This window comes from Condylura cristata, unplaced genomic scaffold (assembly GCF_000260355.1).
Source record: "Condylura cristata isolate star-nosed mole 26May11 unplaced genomic scaffold, ConCri1.0 scaffold00029, whole genome shotgun sequence".
Lineage (NCBI taxonomy): Eukaryota > Metazoa > Chordata > Mammalia > Eulipotyphla > Talpidae > Condylura > Condylura cristata.
In genome coordinates this window covers 24602704-24624095 of record NW_004567130.1, presented here as the reverse complement: position 1 = coordinate 24624095, position 21392 = coordinate 24602704, and the positions used below count along the sequence as shown (strand labels likewise).

Below are 21392 nucleotides of genomic sequence, written 5' to 3'. Positions count from 1 at the left end.
GTTTGCCAGCTTTTTAAAATTTCGTGGAAAAGTCTAGGGGAAACAATTGCTTTCATCACTTCCAGAGAAGGACTGCCCTCTGGGTGAAAATGCATAAGACCTTCATGATTATTCCCGAACACAACCTTCAAATACCCATCACAGCATGTTACAGTCTGTTAATTCAAGGATTGTGTCCAGGGGCCCTCCCTGGGGGCACAGTGGGTTAAAGTGCAGCACTGTGAAGCTACCCACAGTCACTGCAGCACGGTCCGGTCTCTGGCCAGGGAGTGACCCACATGGTGTGTTAGACCTCTCCTGACCCGCCCACTGCTCCCCTCACCAGTGTATTTCAGTCCATCTGCCTGTTCTGCTCCCCACGCTGTCTCAGGTGAATCCTCTCACCCCTCCCCCCTGCCTCGAGCCTGTATCCCAGGTCTTGATTGCATAAATAATCTTAAAAAATAAAATAAGCTATTTTAAAAAAGAATTGTATCAAGACTTCAAAACAAGTTTATTCTTCTCCTCTATAATAAAAATCAGTCTAGGAATTATCACTACAAAACCATTGTTGTAGGTTAAATTGGAGCAATGAGGCTGGATTATTTTGCTCTGTCCTCTGTTGCTACATCCACCTTCCAGGCTCGCTCACATTCACTCAGCTTCTATATCCTTTTGCCTTTTCCATCTCATTTAGCTCTTAGAATGTTATAGTGAGGGCATCACAAGAGCTGAGCCTGGTGATGAGTATGCATTCTGCATTCTGCTTAGAAAAATTACATCTCCTATATGCAAGCATAATGCATTAATTAATGACAGTTTATTTCAAAATACTGAACACAATCAAAACCAGCATGCACATGCATGAGAAGATTTTCATTTGAAACACAAGTTGAAGGTCATGTGGTCCAAATCACCCTCTCCTCACTTTTAGACACATGTGTTTTGATTCAGGACATTCCTATCTCTAGGGATTCTTCTAGCCAAAGCTGAAGGAGAGTCATGATAATGGGCAGAAACTTTGGCCACCAGGACTAGTCATATGTCTGACTTCCTTTTATTAGATATATTGGAGGTGGGAGGGGTGAGAGAGAGAGCTTTGTTTCATCTATTTTCAGCTCTTGGGGTCATTTACAAAAGGTTAATGAATCTTTGCTCAGGCAGCCAGGAGTATTTTCTTGGTGCTGTATACACACACACACACACACACACTTTGTGGAATACAACTAATTTTGCCTCCTCCTTTATACTGAGAGCTACATGGGTTCCAAACGACCAAGTTCTCAAAACTCTGGGTCCAGTTTGCTTACAGACAGATGGCAGAGAAAGGTCATCAAGGAGTGGACTGTGTTTCTGTGTCCAAGCACTGTTGCTTATTCTCATTTTAGAATTTTCTAATCCTCCCTCAGGTTTTGTCTCCTCATAGAACTTTGTTATCTAATCTCCTTGCCTGTCAGTACAGTCTTCCAGCTCACACTCAAATAGGAAATAAGGGGAAGCCAAGGAAGACACAACCATGGCTGGACCCTAGACCCTGACCGTATTTAGAGTATGCTGAACGTCTTATTCTTTCTATCTCCAAGCAACTGGCACAATATCTAATTTAAAGAAAAAGTGCTCAACAAAGAATTATTTCCAGAGGCTCCCCCCAAAATGAATGGATCAAGAAGATGTGGTAAATACACAATGGAATACAGATCAGCGAGCGGAAAAGATAAACTCATGCCATTTGCAACAACATGGTACAGCTGGAAGTTAAGCAAAATAAATCAGAAGGAAACAGCTAAGTATCTGCTGATATCACTAATGTGTAGACCATAGAGGAACTAAACCAAAGACCTCATGGAATAGACAAAACCTTCAAGCTGACCACTGGTCTGAGGCAAACAGCGGGGTGTTGGGGGGAGAGAGGAGGTCGTGCAGGGGAGGGAAGAGCCCTACCCTGGGGACGCAAGGCATCCCGCGTGCTCTGGTGGTAGGAGGCTCCGAGGACTAGACCTGAGGGAAGAAATGAAATGCTGTCCAGAAATCATTAAAGATGAAAGAAAATAAGTATCAAATTTAAAAAAAGAAACAACAAAGGTATATAAACAAATAAAAAGTGAATGAATTAAATTAAAGCCATAATGGCATACTGCTGAGGATGTAGCGTGAGGAGGTGTTTCGCTCAAGACACAGTAATGAGCTTTCTGAAAATGGTTTATTGCCATATTTGGTAATAGTAATCTCGTATCTCATCCTTTTATAGTCTCTCTTAGCGCTAAAGGCAAATTTATGAACCATATTTACCAACTACATAAAACTGTAGTTTGCCCGTGTATTCATCTTGCCTTTTTATTTCCGATTTATTCCCACGTCTTCCCTAGTTTTCCTTTGAAGTAGCTGAGTGAATTGAGGGCTGAGTCTCTGGAACCAGATTGCTCAGATTCTACCACTTACTGTTGGGGGCTCTTAGGCAATAGCCTTTGTGAATTAGCTTCCCTTGATGCAACATGGAGCTAACTAAAAATAATAGTAACTGCCTTATACGGCTCTTAGTGATATAGCTAAATAAAACACTACATATGAAGTATTTTGAAGACTACTGCAAGACACAGCAATGAATATGTGTTTGTTTTTGTTAGTGAACAGATGTAAGTTCAACTCAAATACTTTAGGGGAAAAAGTTAAATGTTGATTGAACAAAACATACAGCATTGTTAATATGTGGAAAAGAGCAGAAAGACATAAAGGAAAAGATAGAATCATAGGAAGAAGTGAAGCAAAGAGAATGAAATGTGAGATGTAAGTTTTCTAGGTTATAATTTTCAGTAAACAGCTAAGTTTTCAGTAAACAATTTTCAAGAGTGATTTTAATCTGGTGTCAGAAATAAGAATTTTATGGCAGCATTTCTTCAATACACATTGCTATGTCCCACTTTAAGAGTTTTTGGTTCTATGGGACTTGTACTGGGCTAAAAAATATACTTTTATAACAACTTTCCAGGAGTCACTGGTTCAGGGAACACAAAATCTTCCTGAAAATGGAAAGAGTGAGAAATATCCCATGAAGTCATTATTAGCCTCATATTAAAAAAAAAAAAAAATCCTACTCTTTCATGATACATGAACTTAGAGATCCAGGGCATTTCTTCACTTAGCAGGTATTTATTTACTGCTTTTCACATAAAAAAGATAAAATAAAAAATAAAAATAGAGTGCACAAGGATCAGCAATGGCCATGACCTCAACTTTCTTCTTCAAATTCCTTATAAAAATTTGCAAAAGGGCCCTCCCGCACAAGGGGGTAAGTCTCAGTACTATGACGCTGTCTGCAGTCACTGGGGCAGCAATTGGATTCTCAGCCAGGGAGGTGACCCACATGGCACAGCAGACCTCTCCTGTCTTTCTGCTGCTCCTCTCAGCAGGGTATTTCAGTATACTTAATCTGCCTGTTCTGCTCCCCACTCTGTCTCTGGTGAATCTTCTCAACCTCCACACCTCTGACCTACACCCCAGCTCTTGTATGCATAAATGAAGAAGGGTGGCGTGATTATGATCGTGCCGGAATGGTGAGCAGACTGGTGTGTCTTGAAGTGCAGATTGCAGGGAGGTGCTTACCTCTGGTAGGAAAGTAGGATGAGGAGGGATATGATTGGGGAGAAGTGGTACCGTGCTTTTAATGATCTATAGCACCAGTTTTTATAAGTTTTGTCATCAATACAATACGTGTATATGCCTCTGCCAAGAAATCCTATTTAGGTATTATTTATGATACTAATATGGCGACACATGGTGCTTAAAATAATGTCTAATAAATTCCCCAAAGAGTGATGAATACCTCAGTGTGCTAAGGGAAAAATATTCCTTACCATTTGATGGAAAAAAATGAGCTGTGTCTAAAGCAGATGGAAAAATAAAGATATCATTTAGACTTTTTATGCCCTTCCTTGGGTAATAAAAAATGATAAGATACTCAGGCCAACCTGGCTTGAATAATAGATATCCATTCAGCAAGTTCTCAACTGTGACCATAGCTATGATTAATAGAAAATTAAGCTAAACAGTGAGCTCCCAATATACATAAGCATCGCTTTAAACATTTCAGAGATTTATGTAGAACCCACTAACCTGGGTGTCAGCTATGCTTCTCTTTGATGAGCTTTTATAAAAAATATTTATTTATTCTTTAAGATTTATTTGTGCATCCAGAACTGGGGTAGGCCAGGGGTATGAGAGGTGAGGGGATTCACCAGAGACAGAGCAGGGAGCAGAGCAGGCAGACTGATGAGGCACACTGCTGAGGGGAGCAGCGGGTGGGCCAGGAGGGGTCTGCCGCGCCACGTGGGGCACCTCTCTGACTGGGGATCGAACTCACGCTGCAGTGGTTGCGATCACTTCATAGTGCTGTGATTTAACCTGTTGCGCCACCAGGGAGGGCCCCTCTTTGATGAGCTATTATGGTCATATGATCAAATCTGCAGTAGAAGCTTGATATTCTGCAATAAACTTAGCTTCTGCTGTTGCAGTAAATAGAAGGTTTGATGCGCTCTGTTAAGAATATCAACACAATTTACAGAATTCTGCTGAGATTAATCTCCCCAGATAAGGACAGACTCTGATTAACTGGGGGGCGGGGGGGTAGGCGGAGGGAAACACTTAAGAGTGATGGTACTTTAGCTGTTAAGCAGAGAGAAACAAAAGAGAGATACGGTAAAACTGATTTCTTTCCTGGTTATCTGCTTGAAATTTTGCTTTTCACGTTCACTCTATTCTTAGATTAAATATTTCTGTTCATTTAACTGTTAGCGAATTCATGAGAGCCTCCCTGGTGGCCTAGGGGTGAAGTCCCAGGGCTATCTCTGCTGTGGTCTGATTTAATTCCCCAGCCAGGTAGCTGACCCACATGGCAGAGCAGACCTCTCCCGTCTCACCACTGCTCCCCTCAGCAGTGAATTTCAGTCTATCTTCCTGTTCTGCTCCCCACTCTGTCTCTGGTGAACCCTCTCACCTGTACCCTGGTTCTGTATGAATAAGGAAATAAATCTTAAAAAAAAAAAAGTTTGGTAGACATCAAAACATTAATTGTAGAAAGATTTGTATTCTTGTAACCACACAAGTGAAAATTACCAATAATCAAGAAGCAATCTAATCAAATAAAGAACCCTTGTTATTCCCCCAAACCTAATCACATTTGACTCCCTACTCCCTAGAAATAAGATTTTCATCTTATGAAAAGGAATTTAATTCAAATAAATAAACCGAGAGAAGATATATGTGGTATACTTAGTTCTGCTTTATGGAATGTTCTGGGAGGAGTTAGGGAGGAATACATCTCGCTATCAGACAGTAAAGCCATGCAAGGAATACTAACGTGTTTCACTTAAAGACAAACATGAGCTTTCGAGCTTCCTGACTGTATGGTCATGGCTGCTTCTGGGGACCTCGGTTAGAACCAGCACTAAGCCGGTTGAGAATTCCCCGTGGCCCACCTGGTTGAAGTCAGCATTGCTGATAGGACACGACATCTGGCTCCTCAAGTATTAAGTAATCAACAATTAGTGATTATGAAAACAGCAGTTTTGGGAATATTTTACTTCTATTTTCTTTATTTGAGATTCACAGTGAGAATTCAAACATGTACTAAGTGAGCAATAAAAAAATTCTACAGAAATATTTTCCAAATTAAATTACTAAGATGTGTGTTTTCACTTATGTAACTCAAAATTCACTTTAGAAATCAGACTTCAGAGGAAACAAACAGCTTTCATTATCTCATCTTGATTTCCCATTTGACATTGGCCCTATTTTTTATTTTCACCTGCAGAGAATTTATGCTTGCTCACTAACTTGATAAATGAATTCCATTTCTTCATGTCCAACTACATGCTAAATATAATCTGACATTAGCTAGAACTGTAGACATGATGGGGATTTTTATGGAACTTTCTTAGCATGAAAAGTTACATGCTATTCATTTCTGAGGAATCATTAGAGAATTAAAGAGCAAGATAAAAGAGTTAAGTTTGATTTAACATAAAAGATCAAACTGAAACTTGACCATTAATAAACAGCATGTACTACTGGAGATAACATAAGGCTTAGGGTTATGGGATCACAGAACACAAGGAGATGTAACATGGGAACCTAAAGAAAGGAGATTAAACATGATTTACACAGCCAGAAAAATGGATTGTTTAGGTAAAACAGAAAGTATTAAAATAGCTACACCAGAAATTATTAGTAGATGAGAAGTCAGAGAATAAATAGTTAAGAATGTTGCTGTCTGTTGGCTAATTAGTACCAAATTGTCCATTTAGATAAATGCTTATAAAACAAGTTGTATTGACTCCACTCCCCCCTGCCTCTACCATTTCATTACTTTACCTTCATAGTAGAACTTAAAAATATTTATCTGTACCATTTCACAGAAAATTCTCTTATTAAGGTTTCAACACCTTCCATGTCTATATGCAAAATTACTCCTCAACTTAGTTGATGTGTCAACAATGTCATTTCTGCACCTTGAAAATTTGTCTTTAGCTTTGAAAACTGAGCTCTCTTGATTGTCCACCTGACTTACCCCAAGCTTGGTCTCCATTATTAGTTCACATTTCTGCATGTTAGGGTGCCCTCCAGGAATCAGCCTTTGGACCTCTAGTTTTTACTTCTGGCTTCATCAATGGTCTTGTCCAATTTCATTACTTTTAATGCCATAGAAGTCTGATATTTGGATATTTATACATACAAGTGTAACTAGCTTAAATTTCATCCACCCCAACTCTAGACTTAAGCAGTTCAATGGATATCTAATAGATGCCTCAAATTTAACATGTCTGCCCCTCTTACAGTCATATCAATTAATAGCAATTCCAACCCAACAGTGTTTCATCCTGACAACTCTCCTTTATTCCCTTTACATCCAACCATCAAATTAGTTCTCTTCTAACTTCAATGGATAAATCCATTTTCCAACTGTTTTTCTTATCTCCAATGCTATCTCTTTAACCTCAACCACCATTACTAGAGAAGAAACACAAAACACTACTCTGTAGAACATGCCGATAGATGAAGAACTTACCAATAATAATGTTAATAAAAACAAAACAATTTCTTCATGATATATACTCTTTCATTAGAAATAAGAGAAAGAAGAGATTCTACTAATTGGTAGGGTCAAGGCTTTGGACATGAATATTCTCTTCATGACAATATAGTGCTACTTGGCTCCTTTAACGCTATGTTAATATCACCTTCTACAAATATTTTCTTCCTTACATATCTTTGTTGTTGTTGTTGTTGTTGTTACCTCAACATCCTGTAGATTTTCCAGAACAGAAATGTATATAAACGCTGACTTAAGGAAGAATAAACTCATAAGAAGTATGAGCAAACCAATGCCTCAGATGTTCACTTCACGTCATTCTGGTAGCTGAACAATGACTGGAACAGCTAAATTAGAAACATGAAAGAAAAGGCCCCAGTATTATCTGAATTCAAGTGCTCCCACCAGAGAAAACAGTTGGAATTGTATTTTCCAAGATTAGGGCTTCCCTATCAATTTCAGGAAGAAAAGATTGCATAGATTCAAAGACAGAGTTAAATCAAGGCCACATGGACAAAGCTCATTTGATGAGGCAGCTGAAAACCATTAATGCATTTACTCCACAGATACAGGGACCCAGCAATACAACATTTGCTGTGCAAACTCAGCAATACAAATCATTAGTTGTAGACCAAGGGAAAAAAGCAACATTGCATTTCATAGACTTAATAAAGCTCTTATATACAAAATTCATTTCCGTTTTTGCATTTAATGATGGGCAAGATGTATATTCATCTGTACACTTATTATTGTTTGTATTTTTAAATTGAGGTAACATTGGTTTATAACAATGGACATGACTCAGAGATACAGGTTCATATTTCTGCAGCTGTATACTAAATTCATAAGGACTGTTTCCCCTGAGAATCTTCTTATTGAGCAACCATATCATGAAGTTGTGTTTTTCGTAACAGGAAAGTGTTTTTTTCCTGCAGATGCTAGTGTCTTATAAGATAGAATGAGCTTATCCTCTCCCACAAATTCTTCTTAGCCACCTCCAGCATATAATAATAACTTGTTCCATATCCTATTTACACAATTTATTTGATTCTCATTCACTAAGTACTTTCTGGAATATCTTGTATGATAATCATGAAGCCATTGGCCTTTGGAAAGATGATAGATTTTGGAATTTTAACTTCAAGTTTTAAATTCTTGTCACCCTATAATAGCTGTGTGACCTTGACCTTAGTCATCTAACTCTAACCCTCACTTTCCTCATCTGTAAAATGGGGAGTATAATGCCTATATCTCACTATTGCTATAAGAAGAAAATATGAAAAATCTCTTGGTACATTCATACCATTGCACAAATGCAAGTTATTGAAACACAGACTCTTTAGAGATCTCCAGTTTTGAAAGGCATCTGATGTGACAGAAAGATTCAGTAGAAGCCACAGAGTAGATTTCTATACATTATCAAGACCTCATTTTAAGGGGTAAAGTTGTCCAAAATTCCAATAAGAAATAGTTGGTAGTAGTGTGATTCTTACTAACAGGAGTTCACTGAAGGAGATGGATAACACCAGATAAAAGAGACACTGCATTAAATAAGGAATCTTAAGTTTCCTCTTAAGTTTAATTCTCTTGGAGATTTTTCCTTTCTCACACAGCTAAACCTGTCCATTAATTCCCAAGCTGAAGAACAAGACTGTGCATGAGACCTAATCCTCACACGCTAAACATTGTGTTCTACCCTTAGTAGGGGCGCAATAAATATTTGTTAATTGATGAAGGAAAGCTATAATAAGTGTCACTGTTCCAGAGGTTTTCTCAGCATGAGGAGAGAAAATTTATGTGAAAATCAATAATTAAATTGCCCGCATAAAATATAAACAGTATCACATCCAATTTGTGTTTGGAAAACATGTTGGCATTCACTTTTACTTTTACATGTCCTGGGAATGCTTCCAAATTAAATGCATTCTGGACAAAAATATATGGCTCTATTAAAGAAATGGCAGATATGCAAAATTAACTTAAGGAGAAGCCATGCTACTGGAGAATAAAGTCAATTTTGTCTCAGTAGCATATCTTAATAATCTTAAAACAGAATTATTCTTCATTATTAGCTTTAACTGTTGGCTACAGGCCTAAAAGGGTGAGCAACAGAACCTAAAACATAAACCCCAGCTAGCAATTGATTATCTGGCTTGTCCAAAAGGTACCAAATGTCCAAAGATTGGAGTTTAATGAAGACCAAAATGAAAAGAAATCATGGTTCCCGTCTTTGATGAAAAACAAATTTGTGTAAAGGCCTCAACTATGGAGTGAAGATATAGATTCTATAGTCTAGATAAAACAGATTAAAATTCAGTTGTAACTAAATTTATCTACGCTGCATGAAGCTTTTCTACATCTACCTATCACGTAATCTCGTATTAGCTCATCAGTTGAATACTTATTCTTTTTTTTTCCAGTAAGGTATTTAAAACTCCAGTCAAGAGCAGGTCATCAATGAGCTAAAGCCATTGCTCTCTGTTTCCAAGTCCAAGGATCTGCCCCCCAACCAGGCTGTTCTTTCAGCTCTCAACAGTCTTCCGTCAAACATGTTTCCATGTGTAGAGGCCTTTTCTGCATTCCTAGCATCGGGAAGAAATACCCAGCCAAAGCATGAACCCCGTGGGAGCACACACTCATGGAGCAAGAGGAAATACTGGTGTCAGAAGAAGTAATCAAGTAAGAATGGGGTGAAGGAAGCCAGGCCATAGCTCTAACTGCTATCTACATATTGATCATGCCAACACTTTTATTTCTCATTCTATTGCCGTCTGTAATCTTCAGATTATTATCTTCAATGTCCACCCAACATCATCACTCATTAGTCTAAAGAGCAAAGCAAAATACTGATAGGCCCCTAAGCCTTTGCCTCTCCTTGTTGTTTTCATCCCGATAGCTAATGATCTCAGCGTTTAGCCTGCTGGAACCATAAATCAGGATGTCATCTTTGATTTTTCTCTGTGTCTTCTAACCACATGGACCCCATCATTGAACCCCACCAGGATTACCTGCAAAATGTGTTTCAAAAGTGGCCCATGTCACCAGGGAGGAAAAAAATAACACACCACTACCATCCTGAAACAGCACCCAGTCTTGCCCATGGCAGCCAATGTCCACTCTTTAGCCAAAAGCTTTCTGCAACCAGAAACAGGATCATGCTGGTTGTCTCCATCTTCCACTGACTTTCCATTGTATTTGGGATAAAACTCAGACTCCTCAGCACAAGAGAAGATGCCCAACACCACTAATCACCAGAGAACGGCAAATCAAAACTATGCGATATCATCTCCTACGTGTTGGAACGGCTATCAGAAAATGACAAGAGATAAAAGATGCCTATAATCATGTGACCAAGGAGACACTCATGCACTACTGGTGGGAATGGAAACTGGCCCGCTCACCCAGGAAAAGAAAACAGTGGAGATTCTTCCAAAAATACAAAATAGAATCACCACAAGACTCAATAATTGCACTTCCAGATGATTGCCCACACAGAACAGAACACAGCTTAAAAATGATAAACGTGCAGCCCGCCCTGGAAGTGCAACGGGTCAAAGCGCAGCACTCGGAAGCTGTCCGCAGCCACCACAGCACGAGTTTGATCCCGGCCAGGGAGGCGACCCACAGGGCACAGCAGACCCCTCCTGCCTCACCCCTCTCCTGTCACCCCCGCTGCTCCCCTCTACAGTGTGTTTGCGTCAGTCGGAGTGGGAGCGCCCTGCACTGGAAGTCTCCCCTTCAGAGGCAGCGACACGAGCAGAGCAGAGAGGCTGCACCCCGCTCTGTGTACTAACAGCTGGGTGACGGCAGCACAAAGCCAGCAGCATCTGAAGGATAAACAGAGCACAAGCTGGGCTGGGCGGGGGGGGAGTGCGGGTGGGCAACGTGACAGAACAGAACTGACAGAACCCAAGATGTTCTGTTGCAGATGGAACAGAATCCCACCGAAAAATAGGACAGATTCAGGGAGGGGCAGATCGAAGAGCAGAAGTTACAGCAGCATGGTAGTAGTGGACTTCACACCCTGCGTCCATCACCGGAAAGTAAATGCGAGATGAAATCAATAACAGCTTTCACTGCCAGATTAGGTCAGATGGATGGAACAGACATTTGTAAGGCAGTTTGCACCAAAAAGGCTGAGTTCCCATTCTTTTCAAGTGCACATGGAAAAATGGAGAGGATGAAACACATGTTGCGTCACAAAACAAATGGCAATAAATTCATGAAGATTAAAATCATATCAAGTGGCTTTTCAGATCACAGTGGTATCAAATTTAAAGCAACCATTAAAAATAGGAGGGAAAAGTGGCAATACAGGGGTGTGACTGAATCTTCACAATCTCTTTTAAGTATCAAAACATTCAAAAATCAACTTTCTATAATTAGTATCTTATAAATTTCTTTAAAACCATAAAAAGCTTGTTATGACTAGGAGGGGGTTAATATGTATTGTGAAGGGCAGCAGCGGAACCCTCACTTAGGTTCCAGAGAAAGTCAAGAAAAAATTTAATTCTGAAGCCAAGGAGGCTTTACTGACAGAACACGGTTAGTTACTGTGAACACTAGTCAGGAAAAGGACAGGTTTTGTAGCCTGTGAAGATTTTATTGAAAAGTGTAAACATATTTGTGTTTTTCACTAGAAGATTAATAGGTCTCGGTGAAGGATGATTTAGTGGAATTATCCTCAACGAGGTTCCAGAGAAGGTGGGGAAAGTTCTGATGTTAAGATTTTCTTGACAGAGAAGGGTTAGACGTTAGTCAGGAAAAGGACGTTTCTAGCCTTGGAAAATTTTAGGAAACATATCCTCCAGTCCACCCCTTCATGAAGAGAAGTTAGAGCATTTCAGACCCACAGACTCTCAGAACTGTGTTTACATCTGATAACTTGTCTTAGATGTTTTCTACATAGCAAGTCATGAAGAACTTTGAAGAAATGAGTCTTCATTACAGGCTGAACAGGGCAGATGAGTGACCTAGATCTTTGCACTTCATTTCATTGACGACGATGTCAAATCCCAGACATAAAGAAAGAAATTTCTTTCTCATGTTTTCATGTATTGCATAAGAAAAAAAAATGCACTGCTTCAGTGGTGACAAGCAGAAACAGGAAACATCTGGCCACAGGCAATGTCCAAACACAAAGCACTTTCAGGACACACAGCTAAGGGTAATCCAACTTACTACTTTAGTCCCTTATATAATGTCTTCTACTTGGATATAAACTATTTCATGATTGATGTATATACTCACTCTCACGAGTTTCTCGACCCTTCCTCTATTCTCCTGGGCTCAACAGCATATTTACGAGGCAATGCTTAAGTCAAGGCTTACCAAGCTTTTCTTCTGAAGTGATCACAGCATGCATCTCAGATGTCTGCTGTGCAACATTAGGACTGCTAAAGTTTTTGACATTTTAATAATTTACCTTTATAAAATGCCTATCAGTTTTGTAGTCTACAGTTTATTCAGAGTTACTACCCCATTTACCAAAGATTTTAATTGCTTAACTTTAAGCTGAAGGAGCAGAAATACCCTGCTTTTTACTCCTTACTATCAGCCACGCCTAGGAATTTTCTAAATAGCTGTTAAGCAAATAAGCATGTAAGTAAGTGACGTTCCAGCCTGTCAGTTAAGTTCAGGGCCATGACAAGCATCTTCTTTTTCTGGGGTCGCGGTTGAAAGAACAGCACCTGTCTAGGTGAAGCCTCTCGTGGTAAAGGCGCGTGAGCATCGGACACTCTCTAAACCGGGTAGTCACAGTGAAGGCTTCTGCTCAGAACTGGGCTGTCTGCTCACCACAGAGCCCCCATCTGCCCAAGTAAATCACATGGCCGTGCCTGACCACAGGGAGTGGGAGTTCAGCAGGCCAGAGAGAGCAAATGGGAACAAGCCTACGGTCCTCGGTGTGTTATGTAAGTGCAAGTTGGGGAAGCTTCTAGATGGTAACGGTCCAGAGGATTTAGTGTCACTCAAGCACACGTTTCCTCAAAATTTCCTCAAGCTTCTTATGTATGTCAAGTTGTTCATGATGTTGCTTTCAGTAAAGTTAAATATATTTTGAATGTATCAAAGGAACTCAGCTTTAAAGAACACAAGATATATTTCTGTGAAGTGAAGAAACCTGAAATGCAAATGTTTACTTCAATATGTGTTTTAACAGTTTGGATTTAGGGGATATCACCTTTTTCGAAAGCAAGTCATAACCTATCTCTGTCTTTAAAAATGAAATAAAATTCACAGAAGAGAAGGGAGGGATGTGGCTAATTTAAAAGAGTCACTGCCCATCAGTTTTCACACCACATTCTAATCTAGGCTGATTCAAGGAGGTCCTTATTTTTCAGTTGTTTTATAAGTATTCTTCTGGGAAAGTCTGTCCCTTTTTTCTTAAAGATACCTAGTTTTCATGCAAGGCAACTAGTTTTGTCCCAGATAAATGAAAAGTACTAAATATATATGTTCTGCTCCCAGCATATTTACCATAGGGAAGGAGGGCAGGCAGAAAGAGCAGGCAGAGAAAAGGAGCATCTGTTGCAAAGCAAATTGCAAATTTATGGCAAGAAGTGTTTGGCTGGTGCATCCCATTTGTAAGCAAGCTGCCTCTTGTACCATGCCGGCAGGATCATCTCTCTGGGATGAGAAGATGTAGCTCAAAACTCTGTACAAGATAATTTGAAAAATATCTTCATCCACAGTCGATAAGCTCAACAAGTATATTGGTAAATTCTCAGTACTGGCAGGATTTTTGATGGTAGTTACTAAGTAATGCTCACGTTTATTTAGGAGACATGGAGTTGAATTTGGTCCCAAATTACCTCATACTCTTGTAAGTGTTCCTGCAAGGACAGATAACAAGAGATTTTGGAAAACTGGCCTCACAGAAGAAGACGTAGAGCACAGTTTTTGGTTCCATTGTTGCCAACAAAAAAAATCTGCATTACCCTAGTTTCTGCTTCCCTGTGTTAAACTCTGTGGGCTCAAAGGAGCAATCCTGTCTGGGGATGATGTAAGCAGGCTGAGAAAGTGATCAAAAGAGTATCTGTGACAAGCTAAAATTTGTATAAACCTTAAACTTAAAAGTTAAAAAAGAAGTGTCTGCAGCACACAATGAAAGCAAATACACTAGAAAAATAGATTTAAAAGTAAAAAAGGGGGGTCCTCCCTGGTGGCACAGCAGGTTTAAGTACAGCACTTCAGAGCTAATCACAGTCGTTTCAGCACGAGTTTGATCCCTGGCTAGGGAGTGACCCACAGGGCGCGGCAGACCTCTCGTCTCACCCACTGCTCCCCTCAGCTGTACTTCATCAGTCAGCCTATTCTGCTCCCCACTCTGTCTCTGGTGAATCCTCTCAGCACTCCTGTACCTCTATCCTGTACTCCAGTTCTGTATGCATCAATAAATAAATCGTTAAAAAATTAAAATAATAAATAAAGATTTGCTAGAGGAAGACACCCTTGTGCTGAGTGTGAAGATAAGATTGCATTCCTGGTGCATAGCTGAATAGACAATAAGGTTGAAGGGAGAACAGGAGAGAAAAGCAAAAGATCTAAATGGCTGTACCTGACACCACTTTTATACTCGAATCAGTGAACTTGGAAAGTCATTTTCTACTCTTCATCCTCAGTTTCTTCTGCCGTCTTATTGGGTGATTATCTCAGCAGCGGACAGATGCCTTACCAGAAAGTCACCCCCCTCACAGGTTAACGCTCCCACTGTTCACTATTGTCCCCAGGAGATAAAGGAGGTTGGCACATCCCTGCTTACCACCACGCCGAGCAGTGCCCAGCACACAGAACACACTGGGCTAACCGTGCTAGACAAAGGCGCTGTGGCATAAAGGCGAAATTGCTTCTTCTACCTCCATCACTGTCTGCTAAAATGATGCCCATGTTTGCGTAATTTAAATTTTCCTCCCGCAGATGGGACTAACGTCAGCAAGTTCCTTACACTGAATAACTATAATTAAAAACAGAGCAGAAATGCTCAGTAAATAAATACATGATGCTCTGATACTGGCCCTGCTAACACAAGTGGCTGTCTTCTGTTTTACTCACCTTACGCAGGTCATGAGAACGGACATTCGTGTTTGCATCCCTTCCCTACAGCTTCTGCCTACTCTTAGCTCCTTCTTTTCCAATTTGCAGTCCCCTTCGATCTGGCTCTGACCCTAAGACTATATTAATAATAAGCTGAGTTTCTTCTAAATGTGAAATCAAATGGCTCCTCTTACCCATCGGTCCCCCACGTCGCTACAGCAGTCCCCTTCTCACTGTTTCCTAAGCGAAGCAAGCTAATCCCAGATTTCAGTGACCTGTAGTATTCAGACGACCAAGGCTTTTCTCTGCACTCTGTAATTTGCAATTATAGATTTAATTTCAAATGTGTCCAGAACATTTCCTCCAGACACCCTAAATTTCATATTATGCAAATCTGAGGCCGTCAGCCCTTCTCCTCTTCCCAAATATCTTTGTTCACTCATGGGGAGACAAAAGCAAAACGAGCTTTGTCTGTTCTCGTTTTTTCTTTCTGACACTTCAAATCCACTGGGACATCAAGTCCTGTCCCTTCGCCTGAGAAATTTCCCTCCAATCGGGTTCTCATTCTCAAAAGTACTACCATTGCCTTCATTTAGAGACTATAATTTTAATTGCTTTTCCAAGGCCATAGAATAAGCTTGTTGCTTCAGGAAATTTGTATAGCAGCTCACAGACATCTCCTCTGATCTACAGGAATAAAAACCTCATAGAGCAAAATGTTCCCTGGTATTTAAAAATAACTATAAATGTGAGTCAAATCCCTTCTACTATGGGAAAAGCAATAACACAATATACACCATGCTGGACATACAGTGGACTTACAACTTCCTAAACTCCTCCTAAATTCAAATATTATGAAGCTGAACGCATTGAATACAACAACTTACCACACATCATAGGTAAGCCTAGTCTACCTTAAATGATCTCAGAAACCTTGCATCAGGCTACAGGTGGACAAAATCATCTAATCCAAATCCTATTTTGTGATAAAGCGCTGAATATCACAGATCTGAGAGTTTTGTAGCCCTAGTGGGATGCAAAACCATAAAGCTTGATATCACAAAGTGCTGGCTAGCAGCTGAGCACACCATAGAACATCAGTTGATTACCATAGCAATTACCTGACTGACTGAGAGGTCAGCCTATGAGAAGCATGACCAGTATCTCTAAGCTGGGAAAGATCAAAATTTAAATTTTGCAGCATAGTTTCTACTGAATGTGTATTGGTTTTGCACAATATAAAGTCAAATAATTGTTTCACCATGGAAAGTTGGGACCATTTATAACCAAAAATTACATTTTTGTAATTTACATAAATTTATTCTTAAGAGTATTAGGAAATTAACCAAATCTTCTTGGAAACACAAGTTGCACTTCAAGCCATTTTGGTAGCTAGATGTGGCCAAATTCCTGAATTCTAGCCCTTAGACTGTAAAGAGAAGTCATGGGCACCATGGTCAAGCTTCACACTAATCACTTTCCATAAATGACACTCCATGCTTTTTACCCTTTCAGAGCAAGAAACATGGAAGAAACTTCCGTCCTTCAATTGGAAAAGCCACTTTCCAATCAAGACACTCTAAACTCATCGGGATATTTAGACTTATATGTACTAACAGCTGGAATTATCCTAATTAAAAACTATAACTGGAATTGTTTTTATACATATACCATTCATTTGAGAATCAAAAATCTCAAGTACTAAAGAAAGTCTCTAGAGTTAATGCTGGAGGACATAGTTCATATTTATAACATTGGTGTTAATAACAAAAGTATAAAGTTTACCGAGAAACATCATGGCTTCTAAACTACCCCAATTAATTCATATGTCATATTTATTAACACAGATATCTTGAAGGAAATGACTTTCATATCATGTTCACTATAGGAAAAAATGAAAAGCACAATGATGGCAGATGGCAATGTGACAGACTTTCTAGTACCCTTCAAACTTTAGAATCTAGCAGGTCCTAAACTTGTGGAAATTTTCCAAAGCAGAATTCTCATCATCCCATATGGAAAGCTGTTTGCTTTCTTTAACATTTATTCTTAGAGCTGTCTGTGCACTATCTCAAGCAAATTGGCAATTAGTTGGCAAAATGCTTTCACAGTTCCTATTAGAGCCAATAGACTTTTGGAGTCTTTGAAAGACCACTCTACTACCTTCCCATATAAAAAACAGGTATGTTCTATAAGAACAGTTATCTTTGGGGTAGTATATGAAATCTACAAGGAACTCATAAAATTCAACCATAAGAAAATAAATAACACATCAAAAAATGGGCAGAAACACTTCTCCAAAGAAAACAAATAAATTCAACAGGTAGAGGAAAAAAAAATGTTCGCCCCTTATAATCAGGGAAGTCCAAATCAGCCCATAATACACTCATCTCTCCCACATGCGAATGGCCCATATAAAAAAAGATCAAAAATAAGTTTTAGCAAAAAAGTATTCCTAGTACATTGTTGGTGAGAATAGAGACTGGTTCATCCCTTATGGACAATAGCATGAAAGTCTTTCAAATTATTAAAAATACACCGTCATATGATATAGTAATGCCTTTCCTCCATATCTACTGGAAGAATGCAAAAACACTGATTTGGAGTTAAAAAGTGATCTGACTTCCTCTTTTTATGTGTGGCTTTCCAGTTTTTCCAGCACTGTTTAGTAAAGAGATTGCCCCTTTTCCTATCATACGGCCATAGAGCTTTATCATAGGTTAAGGATAAATATGTGAACTTATAGCTAGGCTTTCTAGTCTGTTCCACTAATCTAGATATATGTATTTCTGTACCCATATGATATTGTTTTTAGTACAGTTGATTTATAATACATCTTGAGATCAAGTAACAGGACACTTCTCCATTCCTCTCCTCTTTTCTTTAGATTGCTTTTGGTACTCAAGGCATTTTCTCATTCCATATGAATTTCCTCCATGTTTTTTGTTCACTTTCTTTGAAAAGTATTGCTGAAATTTTGATAAGGATTACATTAAATTTAAATATCATTTTGAGAAGAATGGTCAACAGCTTCAGGGGGCTGTGCACAGATACAGCCCCCCTCTGATCGACTGTGCCACCCCAGTATCACCGCAAACAGTTCTGCTGAGGTGACCCCACCCTTTCTACCAGACCGTTACTCCTGATGAGCACAAGAGCTGTGTGCTTCTCTCAGGGATTATTGGCTTGGTTCCTCTGACCTCCAGTTGTGAGGATATAGAGAAAGCAAACCCGGTGTCTGCACTCTGTTGACATCATGTTGGATCATCTCCTTCCCCCTTTTTAAAGAGCAGAGTTGGATAATGCCATTCTTCCATTTTCTTTAGTCCAACTAAACAACAAAAATATGAGCTATAGAGATGGGAAAACCAGGGAGGAAAATAATGATGATCGGACTGAAATAGGTTCAGATCCCTCTTTATTCTAGAAAATAAGCTTTAGAGCTAAAATGATGGGAGTTTTATCCTAGAAACTTCCAGCTTATTGTCTCCACTTTCAACCGACTCGCTGAGTTCTAACAGACTGTTATGTAAAAGTGGGGCGCTATCAAAACCTCCTCCAAGAAACATCTACTCTCAACTGCTTGATACAGTGAGCATTTAAAATAAATGAAAAAGCACGTCGCTGAAATGTGCTGGATGATAGAAACAGAAGCCAAAATCACTTCCTATTTTCCCTTCAGCTGCCTTGGTGTGTAAACCAATTGCAAAATCTCACAGCTTTGTTCTATATGAGAACATATTTACTCTCTGGCTAGAAAAATTGCTAAATGAGTCTTCCAATATTTATCTAAAACAAAAATTATTTTACTAGGCATAAAGCTCCCAGTGGCTAGTAAAGGGGACAGGTGCTTCCTCATCACTTAGAAACTCCCCAGAATGGTTATCGTGCAAGTTTCCTGTCTATGCAAAATGCCAAGCTCTCTACAATTTGAACACCCAGTAGATCCCTGCTTCAGGATGGTGCCGTTAAACTGTGGAGTCACCTTACAATGATCTTCTTCTCTTAAGAGATAAATCAATTTATGGTCTAATTTTCACAATTGTAGTAGGCTGTGTAGATAGGACACTTGTAGGTGAAGTGTTTTAAACAAGTGTTAGCGTAAGAGCCAACCCCTCTATTTTTTGGTTCGATTTACTTTTGTCACCTGGGACCATACAGAAACATTTTATTCTTCAGTCTTTGTGTAGGCTTTCCTAAAATATGTTGTTAAACTGTGTAAAATATTGTGTTAATCAGTTTAACACAAAATAATCTTAAATTAAAATGTATTATAAATTTTCAATTAAGTTGAAGAAGTCATAAAAAAAGCACAAAGATGGTGTAAAATTCAGTGAATTGTTTCAAGAATTCGATTTTGCTTGCGCACTCCTTTTGCACACTAGTGATTTTGAAATAACCTTTTTCAATTTAAGGTACCTTATTTATTTTTAATTTCAGGTCTTAAAAATTCAATTCACAGAACTTTTCTCAGTATTTTGTTGCTTTTTTAGGTAAATCATAATATGTAGGCTTAGTGATGTCCTGACATTACATGACCCCATCTGTAGAGCAGATAACTACTGTAAATTGGGGTCCTCTGTGGGACCCATGCCTCAGAGTCCGGCTCTCATGTGTATGTTCCCTGTTCATCAAGTGTCACATTTAGCCTAAGCTGCTGCTTGCCCAACTCACGGCCCCTCACACTTAATCGTCAAAGAATTTTACAATCTTGTCTTACACAATAGAAACAAATTACAGTAAGTCTGTCGTTGTATTGATTTTAGAGGCTGCAAGGAAAGAAAAGAAGCAGAGAGGATGAAGACATCGAGATAAAAATTCGCGCAGGTGAAACAGGTAATCATTAATTCTGATGAAAAATTGGCAAAATGGTCCATTTATGTAGAGGCAGCAATCACACCCCTCTGTGGTGGTTACTGGGGCTTCTAGGCAGAGTCCTTGGCTCTGTCTCGGCGTGGAATGCCACCCTTCTCTCAGATGGATGTGGTCCCGCCAAGCTAGGGAACATCCCATGGTCCCTTCAAGCCTCAAGACACCATGGTTATGCCAGCAGCAAGCTCCAGTGTAAACTTGAGTGGCCACACGAAGTCGTCTGACGAGAAGTAAGATGTCACACACAATATCAAGGGGAAAAGGAAGCGCTCAATGCCAAACTGCATTTCCATTGATACAACTCCAACTTCAACGCCTGCCAAAAAACAGTTTAACTTCAGTTTGGCAGGAAACTTTTGCATTTAAGCCAGGAGTGAGAACACAAGTTCTCTGGAAATCATTTAATCCACAGAAAAGCGAATCAGCAGCTTACGCTTAAATGCAGGAATTGTGAACGAGCGTGGAAATTTTCTTCAGACATTTCTCTACAGAGGTCCAGACAACAGTAACAACCCAGCAAAATATTTTAATTGGATTTCTGATTTATTACCATTTTTACATCCTATCATTGGTACCTTCCCAATGGCCTCTGAGGCCCTCCCTAGTGGCGCAGCGGGTTAAAGCACTGCACTGAGAAACTAAAGCCAATGGCCTCTGAATGATTGCTTTTCTCTTCTATATTCAAGATGAATCACTAGTTCTGCTCCTTTAATCACCATGAGAATCTAGCCATAAGCAAAAGCAGAGATCTGAATTCATGGATGAAAACGTTCATTGACCAAACTTCAATGCTGAGAAAATAATGTTATCGCTGTAATCATGAGAGAAAATATTTATATATGAATCCGATTCTACTCTGGGAAAATTCAGAGTTCGCTTTTAAGTCACGTTTTAGCCCACTTAGCTCCAGTGTCGACTTCCTCCCCACTCTCAACACAGCACACAGGAAGCTGCCGTGATCCGTCCCCGGCTTGACTCCCCTATGGCTCAGCACTCCTGCCAACACGTCACTTAAAGGCTGTTCTGCCTCTTCAGGCTTCATGAGTCTTTCAGGAGCAACACTGGGATCCCACAGGTTCCCCGAGTGGACACCAGGCCCAAACAGTCTGCCCATACTTCACCTGCTCAGACTGGCATAGCAAATTACCATCGACAAGGGGACCTAAACAACAGAAATTTATTTTCCTCTGGCACCCATGAAGTCAAAGACCAAGGTGCAGGCTGCCGTGGCAAGGGCCTCTTCCTGGTTTGCTGAGAGTCAGCTTCTTGCCGTGGCCTCCCATTACAGGGACGATGGAGAGAAAGGGGTCCTGTCTGGTCTCTCTCCTTCGAAGAAGGACACTAAACCTGTCATGGAGAACCTCTCTTCCCTGTGACCTCATGTAAACATAATCGATCATCTTCCGAAAGTTTCATCTCCAAG

General features: G+C 39.7%; 1 protein-coding gene across 2 annotated transcripts in view; it reads right to left on the bottom strand.

The window, feature by feature from the left end:
* Nucleotides 1-21392, bottom strand: part of PLD5 (phospholipase D family, member 5) — a 163787-nt gene that overhangs the window by 89931 nt on the left and 52464 nt on the right. The window lies entirely within an intron of this gene.